Raw genomic sequence first — 15974 nt, 5'->3', positions numbered from 1 at the left:
CATCACCCAGCCCAGCCCCTCCACCTCCGCTGGGCACAGGCATCCTGCTTGTCTTAGGACTTTCCACCAAGGGCAGCCCTGGCTGTGTGCCTCCAAAGACACGTCCAGCTAAAAGGACAGCAGTCAGGGGAGCCCCAGCATTTTGCTGACTAATTTCCACTGGAATCAGGAAGCTGAGGTCACAGGGAGAAGTTAGGAATGAAAGGAGCCGACGCTGGGCTCTGCCCAGAGCCAGGGCATTGCTGCCCTACACAAGCTGTAATTACCTGGTGGGACCTCAGCTCCACAGGATGCCACACAGGGCTTTGAAATGGGATTAGACAAACTCACCCAGGGCAGCCTCCACAGTGGCTGTGAATGCTGCTGGCTCAGGAAGTTGCTAAGGAGCCAACTGCTAGCAAATGGAAGGGTATGGCAAGGGCAGGTCTCCTGCTCCAGCTGCCTGCACTGTGCCCTCCTGCCTGGCTGGGGCACAGCTACCCCAGCTGGCCCAGGAGCCACCACAGCCTGCTGCTCCCTGCAGCTGCAGTCACAGATGCCTTGGACAAAGGATCATAGAATCCTAGAATGGGTTGGGTTGGAAGGGAGCTTCAAGACCATCCAGTTCCACCCCCCTGCCATGGGCAGGGACACCTCCCACCAGCACAGCTTGCTCAAGGCCTCATCCAGCCTGGCCTTCAACACCTCCAGGGAGGGCACAGCCACAGCCTCCCTGGGCAACCTGTGCCAGTGTCTCCCTACCCTCACTGCAAAGAATTTCTTCCTTATCTCCACTCTCACTCTCCCCTCTCCCAGCTCAAAGCCATTGTCCCTCATCCTGGCACCCCCAGCCCTTGTCCAAAGTCCCTCCCCAGCTCTCCTGGAGCCCCTTCAGGTACTGGAAGGCTGCTCTAAGATCTCCCTGGAGCCTTCTCCTCTCCAGGCTGCACAGCCCCAACTCTCCCAGCCTGTCCCCACAGGGGAACTTCTCCAGCTTCTGATCACCTTTGTCGCCTCCTCTGGCCCCTCTCCAGCAGTCCCATGTCCTTTTTGTGCTGGGGGCACCAGAACTGGAGGCAGCACTCCAGGATGGCACTCTGCAGAGCAGTTGGAATTTTAGTGACCTTGGCACCCTGCCCCATCTCAGCTGTGTGCTCTTTTGCATCACCTCACCTTCTGAGCAGCCTCTCCCAAACCACTCCTCTGAATTTAGGGCCTGAAACACTCCTCCTTGACCAGAGGTGATGCTGCTGCAAGGTTGGCAGTGTCTGGTCCTCTGTGCACAGACCTGTTCACAAAGCTGTCAACCCTTTGAGCTTTCCTCACACCCTGAGGACCTCCTGGGTCCAGATCCCTTGCTCTCCCTTCCTGCCTGCCCAGCCAGGAGCAGTACTGCTGAGTACCTGCTCTTCGTGCCTCCCAGCAACAGAATCTCAGCTCTGCAGTTGTCTTAGCAGCAGCTCTGCAGTGCTCCTGGTGCTCTCTCTTCACCCAGGCTGAGCCCATTGCCCAGCTTGGCAGGTCCCAGGGCAGCTGATCCAGCTGTGCCACGGAGCTCACAGTAGGGCACCCATCTGGCACTGCACTGTGTGCTCTAGGTCATGATGCCCTCCCTGGAGGTGTTCAAGGCCAGGCTGGCTGAGACCTTGAGCAACGTGGGCTGGTGGGAGGTGTCCCTGTCCATGGCAGGGGGATTGGAACTGGATGATCTTTGAGGTCCCTTCCAACCCAAAGCAGTCTATGAATTCATGATCCCACTCCCCTCCATCCCTGCATGACTCAGTCCCTGCACACCCCAGGCCTTTACCCAGGCTCTCTCATCCCTCTTCTTCCCTGGCAATCTTCACCCCAGAGGTTTTTCATGCCCACTGGCCCATGGTAGGCTCAGTTTCAGGAGTCTCTCTCTGCCTGGGGTTCCTTTGCCCAGAGTCTCCATCCTTGACCCTTTTTACTCTGGATCCCTACAGCGTTCCCTGCCAGAATCCACATGCTGGGTCAGACCAACTCCTGGGCAGTGTATCCATCACTCCATGGGCTGGGGCTGCTCTGATGCCTTTGTTGCTTATCCAGTTGCCCATCTCCTGCTGGGCTTCACGACCTCTCCTTTGGGCTGGGCTGGGCTGGGCTGCTGGGCAGGGAGTGTGGGAGCAGTCACTGTGCAGGCTGGACTTAGCTGCTTGTGATTGCAGGAGACTCCTGGTCATGGCTCCAACCAGCTTGCCCAGCTGCCATCCTGCTGCTGGGCTGGCCATGGTGCCATGTGCAGGCTGGTGCATGGGATGGGGCAAAGCCTTGATGTGCAGCCTCCTCCCTGGGGTGTTTCCTTGGCCTTCTCTTGCATCAGCACTAAGGTCTGGATCCCCTTGGAAGGAAAAAGAAGAACATTCTGGATCCCTTATGGAGGGAAAAGGAATAAAATTCAGGATCCTCTATGGAAGGGGAAGGAAGAAAATTCTGGATCCCCTATAGAAGGAAAAGGAATAAAATTGTGGATTCATTATGGAGGGAAAAGGAAGGAAATTTGGGATCCTCTATGGAGGGAAAAGGAAGGAAATTGGATCCTTTGTGGAAGGAAAAGGAAGAAAATTCTGGATCCACTATGGAGGGAAAAAGAAGGAAATTCTGTATCCTTTATAGAAGGAAAAGGAAGAAAATTCTGGATCCACTATGGAGGGGAAAGGAAGGAAATTCTGCATCCTTTAGGTAGGGAAAGAGAAGGAAATTCTGGATCCTTTATGGAGGGGAGACCTCATTGCTCTCTACAGCTCCCTGAGAGGAGGTTGGAGTCAGCTGGGGGTTGGTCTCTTCTTCCTAGTCTCAGGTGGTAGAAGGAGAGGCAAAGACCTGAAATTGTGCCAGGGGAGGTTCAAGTTGGAGATGAGGAAAAATTTCTTTGCTGCAAGAGTGGTCAGGGGTTGGAACAGACTTTCCAGGGAGGTGGTGGAGTTCCCATGCCTGGAGGTGTTTCAGAACCCTGTGGCCATGGCATTTGGGGCCAGGGTTTGGTGTCTATGGTGGGGTTGGGTTACTGGTAGGACTGGATGATCCTGGGGGGATTTTCCAACCCAAACAGTTCCATGATTCTCTGAAAGCAGATGCTGAGGTGGAAGTGAGGCCTTGCAGAGCTGATGCTCACAGTGCAGCAGTGTCTCAGCTGGGGATGCTGGTGGGACACATGAAGCCAGCAGAGGTAGATCAGGAAGAGCTGGCTAGTGTGTGTTTTGCTGCTCTCTTTCCCTTCCAGTCTCCAGTTTCTCACTTGCTTTATTTTGTTCTCCCATCAAAGGGACTCCTTTTCATGTACCTCTTCAAAAACCATTTCGTTTTCTGTCCTCTCAGCTCCTCCAGAAGCACTTTCTGGGACTCTCTCCCCCCTCTCCTGCCTCATCTCCATCCTGCCTTTTCCCATTACATGCTTCCCCCTCGTCCTCCATCCCTCCTCCCGCTGCCAGCATCCTCCCAGCCCCGCCGCGGGCTCCGCAGCCCTCCCCTGCCCCCTTCCCAGGCCCGGAGGTACAAATGATTAGATTTTCAGCCCAATTAAGGCAGGCTGTCTCCTGGCTGGGACAGAAAAGGTTGGCTCTGGAAGGTGGGAAACAAGCTTTGACAGGTCCTGGCGTCCCCAGCGCCCTCCGATGGCTCTGCCTGCTGCGCTCCTTTGTGCTGCTGCAGGAGCGGGGCCAGGGCTCAGCTGGGGGGGCAGGGGCTGCCCCCGCCCCTCCTCTCCCCCAGCCCAGCCAGAAGAATGGCTAATTAAGAGGTCTACACGCAGGCAAAACCAATTCCCTATTCAGGGCTCTGCCGGGCAGCGGGGAGGGGGGGGGGGGGGGAAGGCAGCAGGCGGTGGGCTGCAGAGCGTGGCACCAGCTTTGGGACAGCCCGGGCCCTGGGGAGTGGGTTAACCCTCTCCTCCCTGCCCTCCCAGCCCTGTCACCCCTGTCCATCAGGCTCCTGGGGTCCCCCCGCAGCAGTGATGCTCTCCTGCCCAGCAGCACTGTCCCTACCCAGGGCTGCCTTCCCCTTGGAGAGATTCTGCATGGAGCAGCTTCTGCTGCAGGTTTTCCATCCCCATCCCCCAACCCAGCCTGCCTCTACCACACATGGGTAGCATCAGAAAGCACCAAAAAGCATCAGAAAGCCTTACTTGAGGGTGGTGAGGCAGTAGAAGAGGTTGCCCAGAGAGATGATGGAGGCCTCATCCCCTGGAGACATTCATGCTTGGACTTGATGTGGCCCTGAGCAACCTGCTCTAGCTGGAGGTGTCCCTGCTGGCTGAAGAAAATCAGAGAATTGTTTGGGTTGGAAAAGCCCTCCCAGAGCATCCAGTCCCACCAGCAACCCAACCCCACCATGGACACCAAACCCTGGCCCCAAGGGCCATGGCCACAGGGTTCTGGAACACCTCCAGGCATGGGGACTCCACCACCTCCCTGGGCAGCCTCTTCCAGTCCCTGACCACTCTTGCAGCAAAGACATTTTGCCTCCTCTCCAACCTAACCCTCCCCTGGCACAATTTCAGGCCATTTCTTCTCATTCCATCCCCCCTCTACCACACACAGGGAGCACCAAAAGGCCTTGTTTGAGGGTGGTGGAACCCTGGGACAGGGTGCCCATAGATGTGGTGGAGGCCTCATCCCTGGAGACATTCAAGGTTAAACTTGATGGGGCTCTGAGCAACCTGCTCCAGCTGGAGGTGTCCCTGCTGACTGCAGGGATTTGGACAAGATGACCTTCCAGGGTCCCTTCCAACCTAATGCACTCTGAGATTCTACTTGTACCCAGCAGCATCACATTACCCCTGTGAGCCCCTGGACAGCCCCCTCTGTCCCACTGCTGTGGTCCTCAGACCCCTGCTGCCAGTTCCTGGTCCAAGCCTTGAGCTGTGAGAAGCCTCTTGAGACAGCTGGAGACAAGCCTGAGGGACTCAGCCTCCCCTCTATGCTTGGATCCTACAACACAGGATGCATCCCTGTGTGATGCTGTGGTGCCAGGGAGGGAGCACTGCTGCCTGTCCAATCCAACCCTGCCCAGGATGGCTCCTGCTGGCCCTGCCCAGCTCAGGAGGCCCCAAGCAGGGCATGATGCCTTCTTCTGCTTCCACAGCACCACCTGAGCCCCACACAGGTGCTGCTGCCTGGCTCCAGGTGGCCAAGCTTTAGGAAAGTGGAGGTGGAGGGCTGAAGATGCTGGAGGGTCAGGCTGCCCTGAAAGCAGAGCCAGGCTTCTTGGCTTGCCCAAGAGGATGCTGCTAGAATTTCAGAAGGTTTTGGGGTGGAAGGGACCTTAAAGATCATCCAGTTCCAACCGCCTGCCATGGGACCTGCTCAAGACCCCTTCCAACCTGACCTTGAATGCCTTCAGGGAGGGGACATCCACAACCTCCCTGGGCAACCTGTTCCAGTGTCTTCCTGGGAAGAATTTCTTCCTCATCTCCACTCTCACTCTCCCCTCTCCCAGCTCAAAGGCATTGTCCCTCATCCTGGCACTCCCAGCCCTTGTCCCAAGTCCCTCCCCAGCTCTCCTGGAGCTCCTTCAGTACCAGAAAGCTGCTCTGAGGTCTCTCCTTTTTAAATTCAACTTGCTTAGCTTTCAATAAAAGGACTCAGAGCCATCCAGGGGATACTGAGGTGCACAGAGAGGTGTAGCCCTCCTCAGCACCCGAGCAGGGCTATGCCCTGCTCGGGTGCTGAGGATGGCTGCACCTCTCTTTACATAAGGGTCACAGCAAGCAGAATATGGCCCAGCTTAAGCTGCCCCTGCAAAGCCAATGCACAGTCCCTGAGTGCTCCACAGCCAGCAGCAGCAGCAAAGCCTGGGGACTGCTCCTGAGTCCCCACACAAAGGCACAGGACTCGAGGAGAAGCAGGGTTGTTCATCCTGGAGCAGAGAAGGCTCTGGGGAGACCTTGTGGAGGCTATTCAGGATTTAAAGGGGTCAGAAGAAAGTTGGGGACAGAGTTTTGTGCAGGGCCTGTTGGGACAGGCCAAGGGAGGGATGGTTTGAACTCAAAGAGGGAGATTCAGAGTGGAGAAATGTTTGGCAGTGAGGGTGGGGAGAGCCTGATCCTGGCTGCCCAAAGAGGTAGGAGCTGCCCCATGGCTGGCAGCAGTGCAGGGCAGGTTGTTCAGGGCCCTGAGCAACCTGCTCTGGTTGCAGATGTCCCTAATGAAAACAGGGCTTGGAGTAGATGGCCTTGGATGGAACCTTCCAATCCAAACCAGATCCTGTGGTCCATGCACTGTGTGGGAGCTGAGCTGCCTGGAGTCTGAGGTCCTTACTGGACTGAGAGTGTCCTCAAACAGGTGAGGCAGGAGATGGTACACAGCCTGTGGGTCACAGCTACTTCTGCCTGCACTGACATCTCTCTTCCCTCCCTCCAGCTCCTCCCAGACTCATCAGGGTTCACATCCAAGGGAGGATTTCTCCTTTCCAGGCATCCTTGTCCTCCACTACCTGGCCTCTCACTCCAGAGGCTGGACACTCACCCAGTGTGGACCAGCAAAGCTTTGCCCTCTCCAGGACAGCATCAATTCATGTCAAGGGTCTGGTTATCAAGTCCTAAAGTCCAGCTGCTTTTCCCAGCACCCTTCTCCTCTGCAGCCCTCTCAGCAGCTCCCTTTTCTCGGCAGGTACTTAAGGAGAGCAGCCTGTGGGCACCACCCTGGGCATGGTGCACTTTGCAGCATCTCCTGCAGCAGGACTCCATGCTGCCCACCCAGCCTCTGCTTCCCAAGCACTGACTGAAGCCAGAGAGCACAGACAGGGCCCTCCATGCCCCCACTGCTGCAGGGCATTGATGCCATCTGCACAGACACTGAGTCCCGTGGCTGATGGCTGGCAGGTGACAAAGGCACAGCCCCAGCCCGTCCCCTCCTCCAGAGGTTATCTGCAGAGGGCTGAGTGTCTCCAACAACAATCAGCCTCCCAGCATGAATCATTGCCCTGTTGGGAGCACTGAACGGTGCCAAGGAGCGAGCCAAAAGCTTTTGGCTGCCGGAGAGCTGGGAGCGTTCAGGCCAAGCTGTGGTTAGGAGGAGACTGAAGTCTCCAGAGCTCCCCAGCCTGTCGGCAGCTGACCAGCCTCTCCCAGCCCAGCTTCCTCTGCCCTGTCTGCATCTCTGGAGGAGCTGGAAGCAGCCAAGGGCTGGTGCAGGAGCTGTGAAGGTGCCCCCAGAGCCTTGTTCCCAGCACGCTTCACCATCCAAAGGGCCTGGTGCAAGCAGGAGTCTGCTCTCAGCAGCTGCCCAGGCTCCTGTGGCTGTTGCTATCACAAACCTCTCAGACCTCCTCAGGCTTCCCTGCAGATGCTGGTGCACACCAAGCCAACACCTTCAGAGGCTGCTGCAGGCTCTGAGTGCCTGCTCCTGCCCAGGAAAGTTTTCTTCCATGAGTTTCCAACAGCTTCCTGAGATGGTCTATTGAAAAAAAATAGCTCAGCATGGTCTTGCCCTGCAAACTTTAAGTGAGACATGGGTTGTAGCTCTACTTTTCTGAAGGAAGCCCTCATCTAGAGAGTTTTGAGCAATCAGGGCTCATAGGTTATTTTGTGCTACAAGTTGGATTCACCAGCACCACCCAAGATAATGCCCACACTGTGCTACGTGCCTTTGGTACAGCCAGCAAGGGAACCTGGTGTAAATCTCCTCCAGCCTGAGGAGACAAGACAGAGAGAGGGTGGGGGGCAACCCCCAGCTCTTTATTTTTCATTAAAATGGAATTATTCCCTTTAAAATAAGCTGGAGGAGAAGGATCAATAAAAATCTGGAGAACTTCCATGAGGTTTTATGACATCTTTGAAAGAGATGCCACGGAAAAATATGAGCAGCCAAGTGCCTTCATACTGCTGGAGAGCTGGAGGAGATGGTCCTGGGTGATGCTATGTCTTCATGGAATGGTTTGGGTTGGAAGGGACCTTAAAGATTCCAACCCCCCCACTGCCATGGGCAGGGACACCTCCCTCTAGCCCAGGTTGCTCAAGGCCTCAGCCTTGAATCCTTTTGGACCTGATGCAGGAAGAGCAATTCAGAGGAGAAGCAGAAACACCAACTAACATCTCCAGGCTATCCAGGTGTTCAGCCAGCTATGGGCAGCTGGGTACCACCATCCCTGGCTGGAGGATGCATCTGCAAAGGGAAGCACCTGAGCTGGGGTGGGTGTTCAGCCAGCTATGGGCAGCTGGGTACCACCATCCCTGGCTGGAGGATGCATCTGCAAAGGGAAGCACCTGAGCTGGGGTGCTGGGAAGGGATGGTCAGGGCCCCTCAGCAGAAACAACTTTCTTCCTGCTTGGGCTCTGTGGTGTGGCCATTTCCTTGGTCTGGGCCCCAATTAAAAGAGCCAAATGGAAAGGGGCAGGAGAGAAAGAGTGAAAGAAACAACATTTCCTGCCTGAGGAGATTAACTCTCCAAATTACATGTGAACAGAGGGGGAGGCAAGAGGGGAAAAGGAAACCCAGCTTCCACCCCAATAAAAGCCAGTTCATTTAATAAAGGAGGAGTGAGGAGGGGGAAGGTGGCTGAAAGAAAATGAGGCTGGGGGGTGTGGAATTAGCCTTGTCAAACAAGGGGCTTTGCTGTCCCAGAACTACTTCTTTATTGTTCCAATTTTTCATGCTTACTTAGCTCTCAATGCTGCACAAGACAACAGCTCATTATCGGGGGGCGGGGGGCGGGGGGGTGGGACACGACGGGGATGGGACGGACAGGGCTGCAGCAGCGCTGAGAAGTGGAAGGGAAATAAAATTTTTAAAGAAGGAGCCCTACCCCTGGGGCTTCAGCCTCTCCCCCCCGCCTGGAGCCGCAGACGTGGTGGCTGGGAGGAGCAGGGCATTGCCGAGCCGGCAAAAAAAGGGCTTTCCACAACCTTTGGCACCAGCGCCGGGACAAAAGCAGCTGACCCTGAAATGCCATCTTATGGCCCGGGGAAGGGGAAGGAGGGGTGACTGAGGCTGACACGGAGGGGTCCCTCAGCTCCTTGATGCTCCTGCAGCCTGTCCTCAGGGAAGAGAGGCTGAAGCAGGGCCAGGGCAGCCGGGAAGGTGCGGGAGGGGGGGAGGAGTGGGGGGTGAGGGGACACACAAAGCCCCCTGTGCCCCGCGGCCAGGCTGCCGCGTCCGTAGGGCTCAGCCGGCCAAGGCACATCTGTGGCATCATTGTCTGCTGAACAACATCTGCTCTGACTCTGGAAAGCGACTTCCAAGCTTCCTCCTGGGGCTGGTTGTTTGTTTTCTCCCCAGGATTTTCCTGATCAGATTTGGCTGGGCTTACAAAGCCAAACTCACACCAGCGAGGAGGCTACCAGGATGTTTGTGGGGAGGGAGGTTACGGCTCCGCGTTAGCGCCGCTGCCTTATAAAGCCCTGTTTGCACAGCTCGGGGCTCGCCCAAAAATGCTGCCTTTTAGGACCAGCCAGCAGGGATGGCTCTAGGAGTTAGCGCTCTGAAGTCCACGCTTTCCACCAAGTCATCTCCCAGCAGTACTCTTTGCGGCCACTCACCGGATCGGCGCTAAGGGAAAGGGACGAGCTGGAGGATAATGCAAGGGGCTGAGGGCTGCTGGTGTGGGGAGAAGGGAAGCTATGGGCAGCTCTGTGGTCCTCGGTAGAGGCTCAGGAAACAGGAGCACAGACTGACCTGCCAGGTCATAGAATCATCGAGTCATGGAGTCGTGGAATCACAGAATCATAGAATTATAGAGTGATAGAGTCAGAGAATCATAAGAATCAGAGAATCATAGAGTCAGAGGATTATAGAATCATGGAATCATAGAATTATAGAATCATAGGATCATAGAATTATAGAATCATGGAATCATAGAGTCATAGAATCATAGAATCATGGAATCATGGAATCATAGAATTATAGAATCATGGGATCATAGAATTATAGAATCATGGAATCATAGAGTCATAGAATCATAGAATCATGGAATCATGGAATTATAGAATCATGGGATCATAGAATTATAGAATCATGGAATCATAGAATCATAGATTCATAGAATTATAGAATCATGGGACCATAGAATCATAGAGTCATAGAATCATGGAATCATAGTATTATAGAATCACAGAGTCATAGAGCTGTGGAGGTTGGGAGAGACCTTGGAACTCATCCAGTCCAGCCTCTCACCCTGAGCTCCCAACCCCAACACTGCTGCTAAACCACTGCCACTGCACCACCTCCCTCAGCACCACCTCCAGGAGGCTTTTAAACACCTCCAGAGGTGGGGACTCCACCATCTCCGTGGGCAGCCTGGGCCAGAGCCTGAGAGCCCTTGCTGGGAAGAAATTGTTCCTAATGTCCAACCTGACCCTCCCCTGGCAGAACTCCCCTCAGCCTCCTCTTCTCCAGGCTCAACACCCCCAGCTCCCTCAGCTGCTCCTCCTCAGCCCTGTTCTCCAGACCCTTCCCCAGCTTGGTTGCCCTTCTCTGGACCTCCTCCAGCACCTCAATGTCCTTCTTGGAGTAACTGGCCCAAAACTGAGCTCAGGATTTAAGATGTGGCCTCACCAGTGCCCAGTACAGGGTGACAGTCACATCCCTGCACCTGCTGGCCACACTATTGCTGATCCAGGCCAGGATGCTGGTGACCTTCTTGGCCACCTGGGCACATTGTTGGGTTACATTCAACTGGCCATTAATGAACACTCCCAGGTCCTTCTCTGCTGAGCAGCTCTCCAGCCACTCTTCCCCAAGACTTCAGCCACAATCCAAGAGGTAGCAGCCACAGAGGACAGGTTAAGGACTCTCATGGACCAAAGGAAGCAAAGACAGCCCCAGTTAGGACTTCTTGACACCTGCAATGGATGGAGGGATCATTTTATGTTTTAAAGTGTGTTCAGCTGGCTACCAGGTACCCACATCTTGATCAACCATGGCATGACCAAGTGCTCCTACAGGAAGCTCATGAGGTTCAGGGGGACTGAGACCCAGCAGTGCCATTGTCTCCAGGGAAATCTGTGGAAGATTTCCATGTATGAAGAGGTGGGGTTTGGAGATGCCTCATTTGTGCACTCACACTCTACATTTCTCAGTGGAAGGTTCCAAAACTAAAGCCTCTGCCACACTCATGGGTGTTTTCCAAGAGTGACGCCAAAATGGTCCCCCCCATTCTGCTCAGGATTTCCAGTTACTGGATGCAGTTCCCACTTGGGAAGCTGCAAGCCCAGTAAGGTCTGTGCTGGGGACAGGCTCACAGATCAAAGGATGTTAGGAGTTTGAAGGGACCTCTGAAGATCACGGAGTCCAACCCCCCTGCCAGAGCAGGACCCTAGAATCCAGCACAAATCACACAGGAACACATCCAGATGAGTCTTGAAAGTCTCCAGAGAAGGAGACTCCACAACCTCTTTGGGCAGCCTGCTCCAGGGCTCTGTGACCCTCCCAGTGAAGAAGTTCCTAAGGACACCCTTAAACTTCAGAGGGTTTCCCAGGCTTACTCTATTCAGGTTGCACACATTGCTTTTTGGCACCCAGGAAACCTCTGAAGCCCAAAAAGCTCCTGATGGACCTACTCCAACTCCATCCTGCTTGTGGCAGAGCCATGGACACCACCAAGTCCCTTTGCTGCGTGACAGGGGCTGACCCTGTCTGGCTGGCTCTCCTTGTGCTGTGATATGAACCCTGGAAAGTTCTCAACTATTCAGAAACAGCTCCTTTTCTCCAACAATGTGAGGCATGCCTGGCTTGGAGAGCTCCAATAACTGTCCCTCCTACCAGAGCAGTGGCAGCCTGGAGCAACCTCACGCTCAGGCTGCAAGCCTGGGGAAAGCCCACCTCATTTTCCAGCTCTGAGGGGGAGTCTGCAGTGGGAGGGCTATGGCTCAGAAGTGTCCCAGGTCTTTTTATGCTCTGGAATGATATCTCAGCACCCTCCAGAGCTCTGCAGCTGAGAAAACTTCTTCTAAGACAGCAGGCGGAGAGTAAAGTGCAGGAGGATGGAGAGTAAAGGGCAGGAGGATGGAGAGTGAAGGGTAGGAGGATGGAGAATAAAGGCCAGGAGGATGGACAGTAAAGGGCAAGAGGATGGAGAGTTAGGCTGCCCAGGGAGGTGGAGGAATCCCCATCCCTGGAGGTGTTCAGGAAAGGTGTGACCATGGCACTTGGGGCCGTGGTTTAGTGCCCATGGTGGGGTTGGGTTGCTGGTTGGATTGGATGATCCTGGAGGGCTTTTCCAACTGGAGTCTGTGATCCTAAACCAAGCAATTAAAGCCATGGTGCCACATACTGGGGCACCTGGATTGCTCTTCATGTTGATCCCAGCAGCACATTGCCTGACAGCAGCTCTGGGTGGCAAACAGAGCTGGAGCTCTACCTGGCACAGATTGCTTTGGCCCCTCTCACCTGCCTGCAGCTGACCCAGGGCTTACAGGAGCAGGAGCAGCAGTGATGGGCAGGCTGGGCTCTCACAGGCAGCCAGAGCCCCATCACCCAGCAGCAGACAGAGATGCCTGTGAGCAGAGCTGTTGGCTGTGAGTCCCACTGGAATTCAAAGGCTGCAGCCTTCCCAGAGGTCAGAGATCTCCCAGTCCCCAGCTGGAGGGCTACAGCCTGGCTGATGCTGGACTGCTCACAGTGACAGGTGATCAGTGGGAGCAGAACACAGCCCCTTGGTCAGATGCTTGGTGTGAGGCAAGGCAGACAGACAGACTACATCCAAAACCTTATGCCAGGCTGAGACCCCACATCACTGCTCCAAGCCTGGTGGGATGTTCTCCCCAACCTCTCCTGTCCCTGCTCAGGTGTGCTGAGCTCAGGGTGAGTTCCAGAGAATCACAGAACCATAGAACTGTTGGGGTTGGAAGAGACCTTGGAGATCATCAAGTCCAACCTCTTACCCAGAGCTCATGGTCCCACCGCTGCACCACCTCCCTCAGCACTGCACCCCGGAGGCTTTTAAACACCTCCAGGGCTGGGGACTCCACCACCTCCCTCAGCAGCCTCTTCCAGGGCCTGGGAACCCTTGCTGGGAAGAAATTGTTCCTCATGTCCAACCGGAACCTCCCCTGGCACAACCTGAGGTCATTTCCTCTTGTCCTGTCACTTGTTGCATGTGAGAAGACACCGACCCCCTCCTCACTCCAGCCTGCTTTGGGCCACGCGGCTGTTTCCCCCCGGGGTACAGCCTGGGTCGGTGCTCATATGCCTGGGATGGGGGGTGGGAGGGGACCTCATTTTCTGCCTCCTCTCTCTTCTCTTTACTCTCTTCCCTTCACTCTCCTCCCTCAGCTTTGCCTTCAAACAGTAAGGAACAAATTCCAGGGATTTTGCCTGGGGGCCCAGGGAGCGGGGATGTGAGCTGGTCTCCATCTGACTGCGACCGAGTCTCTCCCCCTCACTGGAAATTGAAAGCAGAAGCGGTGGAGCGGTGACAAAAATCTGCATTACGTTACGGCAACTGGAGGGCTTGGGGAGGGTTTCTTTGGGTTTGTTTTTTTTTTTTTTTTTGGGGGGTGGTGGTGGTGGTTTGTTTTGTTGTGTTGGGTTTTGGTGGTGTGGGTTTTTTTCTTTCTTTTTTTTTTTTTTTTTTTTTTTGGGGGGGGGGGAAGATTTTATACAACATCGTTTTGAAACCCTGCCAGTGATCAGCATCAAAGGCAGAGCAGCGCCCTGGAAAGAACAATGGTGGCCAGGGTGGGGGTGAGCAGGGTGGTTGGTATTGATGTGTAATCCTTCTAGAGACAGCACGGGGTGGGATGGGGGGATGGAGGGAGGAGTGGGGTGGGGGTGGGAGGGGTGTTCTGGTGGTGGATTTTCTCCTCCCGAAGCGCTGGGCTGGCTGTGGTAGCAGCACCGGTGGTGCCGGAGCCCTCGGAGCCAGCCGCCGGCTCGCGTTAGGGCTGCGCCGCCCTGAACACCCCCACGCCGCCTGCCCCCGCGGCTGGGGCAAGGGAGGGCAGGACAAGGGGCAGGCAAAGGCAGAGGGGCCAAAACAGAAGCTCAGGAGAGAGCAGATGGAGAGGAGGGGAGGGGAAGAGAGAGCCTGCTGCTGCTGCTGCAGGGGCCAGGGCTTCTCATCCTGCTGGGAATCGCAGCCCGGAGGCATCATCACCTCCAAGGGCAGCAGCTTGGGCGCTGCCAGCGCGGTCCCCTGGGCTCTGCCAGTGCCACGGCTGCTCGCCTCCTCCTCCAGCACAGGCCAGCTAAGCTGGGGGAAGGCTCCCACGGCCTCCACTGCCTTGAGATCAGCTCCTTGGCCTGTGTGCTTCCCTCCTGACCCAAGCAGTCATTTTTACTGCCCCTGTTTCATAGAACCACAGAACTGTCGAGGTTGGCAGGGACCTTTGAGACCATCCAGTCCAACCACCCACCCAGAGCTCCCAACCCCAGCACTGCTGCTGAGCCACTGCCACTGCACCACCTCCCTCAGCACCACAGCCATGCCTCTTTCAAACACTTCCATGGACAGGGATTCCACCACAAGGGTTCCACCTTCAAGCCAAGCAGATACCCAGGATCTTCCCCAAGGCCTGCCCTGCTAATGTCCTCCCATTGCACAGAAAATGGGGAATAACAGATCCTAGCACACATCCTGATGGCACTGAGATGTCCCAGGGTGCTGAGATGCTCCCCAGATCCTGAACCTCTCCTAAGGTTGTTTTTTTTTTTTTGGTCTTGGGGGAAAAAAGCAAAGAAGCTGCTCCCACATCAGCCACCCACTGCAACTTGGTCACAACAGCAGTATCAGAAGGACACACTGCTCTGGACAGACTCCTAGGGATGAGGCTCATGGTTCTGGCATCTTTGCAACGTCAGATGGCCATGCCAGCTGCCCTGCTGAGGTGGTGTGTCATGGGACATCTGGTTGACAGGGTTAGAAGAGTCCATGGCCCTGTGGTGTTCTTTCACATCCAGAAACTTTCAAGCCTCATCTGGATGTGTTCCTGTGTGACCTGCCCTGTGTGGTCATACAGTCATAGATGGTTTGGGCTGGAGGGGACCTCAAGGCTCATCCAGTTCCAACCCCCTGCCATGGCCAGGGACACCTCACACCACAGCAGGTTGCTCACAGCCACATCCAGCCTGGCTGCAAAAACCTCCAGGGATGAGGCTTCCACCACCTCCCTGGGCAACCTCTGCCAGTCTCTCACCACCCTCATGGGGAAGAACTTCTTCCTCACATCCAATCTCAATCTCCCCACTTCTGTTTTTGCTCCATCCCCCCCAGTCCTATCACTCCCTGACACCCTTCTCTGGCAGGGGGTTGGACTCGATGATCTTCAGAGGTCCCTTCCAGCCCCTACCATTCTATGATTCTATAATCACCTGCTGCTGTTCTGGGGGCCTGTGACCTACAAAACTCTGTCCTAGCTCACACTGACTCAGTCAAGCTTATTAATGGGGTACATTAAGAAAAGTGTGGCCAACAGGTCGAGGGAGGTTCTCCTCCCCTTCTACTCTGCCTCTGTCAGGAGTCCTGGGGCCAGTTCTGGGCTCCCCAGTTCAGGAGAGACAGAGAACTGCTGGAGAGAGTCCAGGGGAGGCTGCAGAGCTGCTGAGGGGCCTGGAGCAGCTCTGGGAGGAGCAAAGGCTGAGAGCCCTGGGGCTGAGAGCCTGCAGAAGAGCAGCCCCAGAGGGCAGCTGAGCAATGCTCAGCAAGAGCTAAAGGAGCTGTGGGTAGGGGGCAAGAGGCTGGGGCCAGACTCTGCTCAGTGGTGCCCAGGGACAGCACAAGGGGCACAAAGTGGAACGCCCTGGAGGCCCCCTCAAATCAGAAACTCCACAACCCCTCTGGCAGCCTGCTCCAGGCCTCCAGCACCTTCACACCAAAGAATTTTCTCCTCCTGTTGAGATGGAACTTCCTGAGTTCCTGTTTCTGTCTATTGATCCTTGTCCTGTCTCAGGGCACTGAGGGTGTTGAGCCTGGAGAAGAGGAGGCTGAGGGAGACCTCATTGCTCTCTGCAGCTCCCTGAGAGGAGGCTGGAGCCAGCTGGGGCTTGGGCTCTGCTCCCTAGTCCCAGGTGATAGACGGAGAGGCAATGGCCTGGAGTTGT

The sequence above is a fragment of the Indicator indicator genome, chromosome 22 (genome assembly GCF_027791375.1).
Source record: "Indicator indicator isolate 239-I01 chromosome 22, UM_Iind_1.1, whole genome shotgun sequence".
Classification (NCBI taxonomy): Eukaryota; Metazoa; Chordata; class Aves; order Piciformes; family Indicatoridae; genus Indicator; species Indicator indicator.
This window is presented reverse-complemented; position numbering follows the sequence as displayed.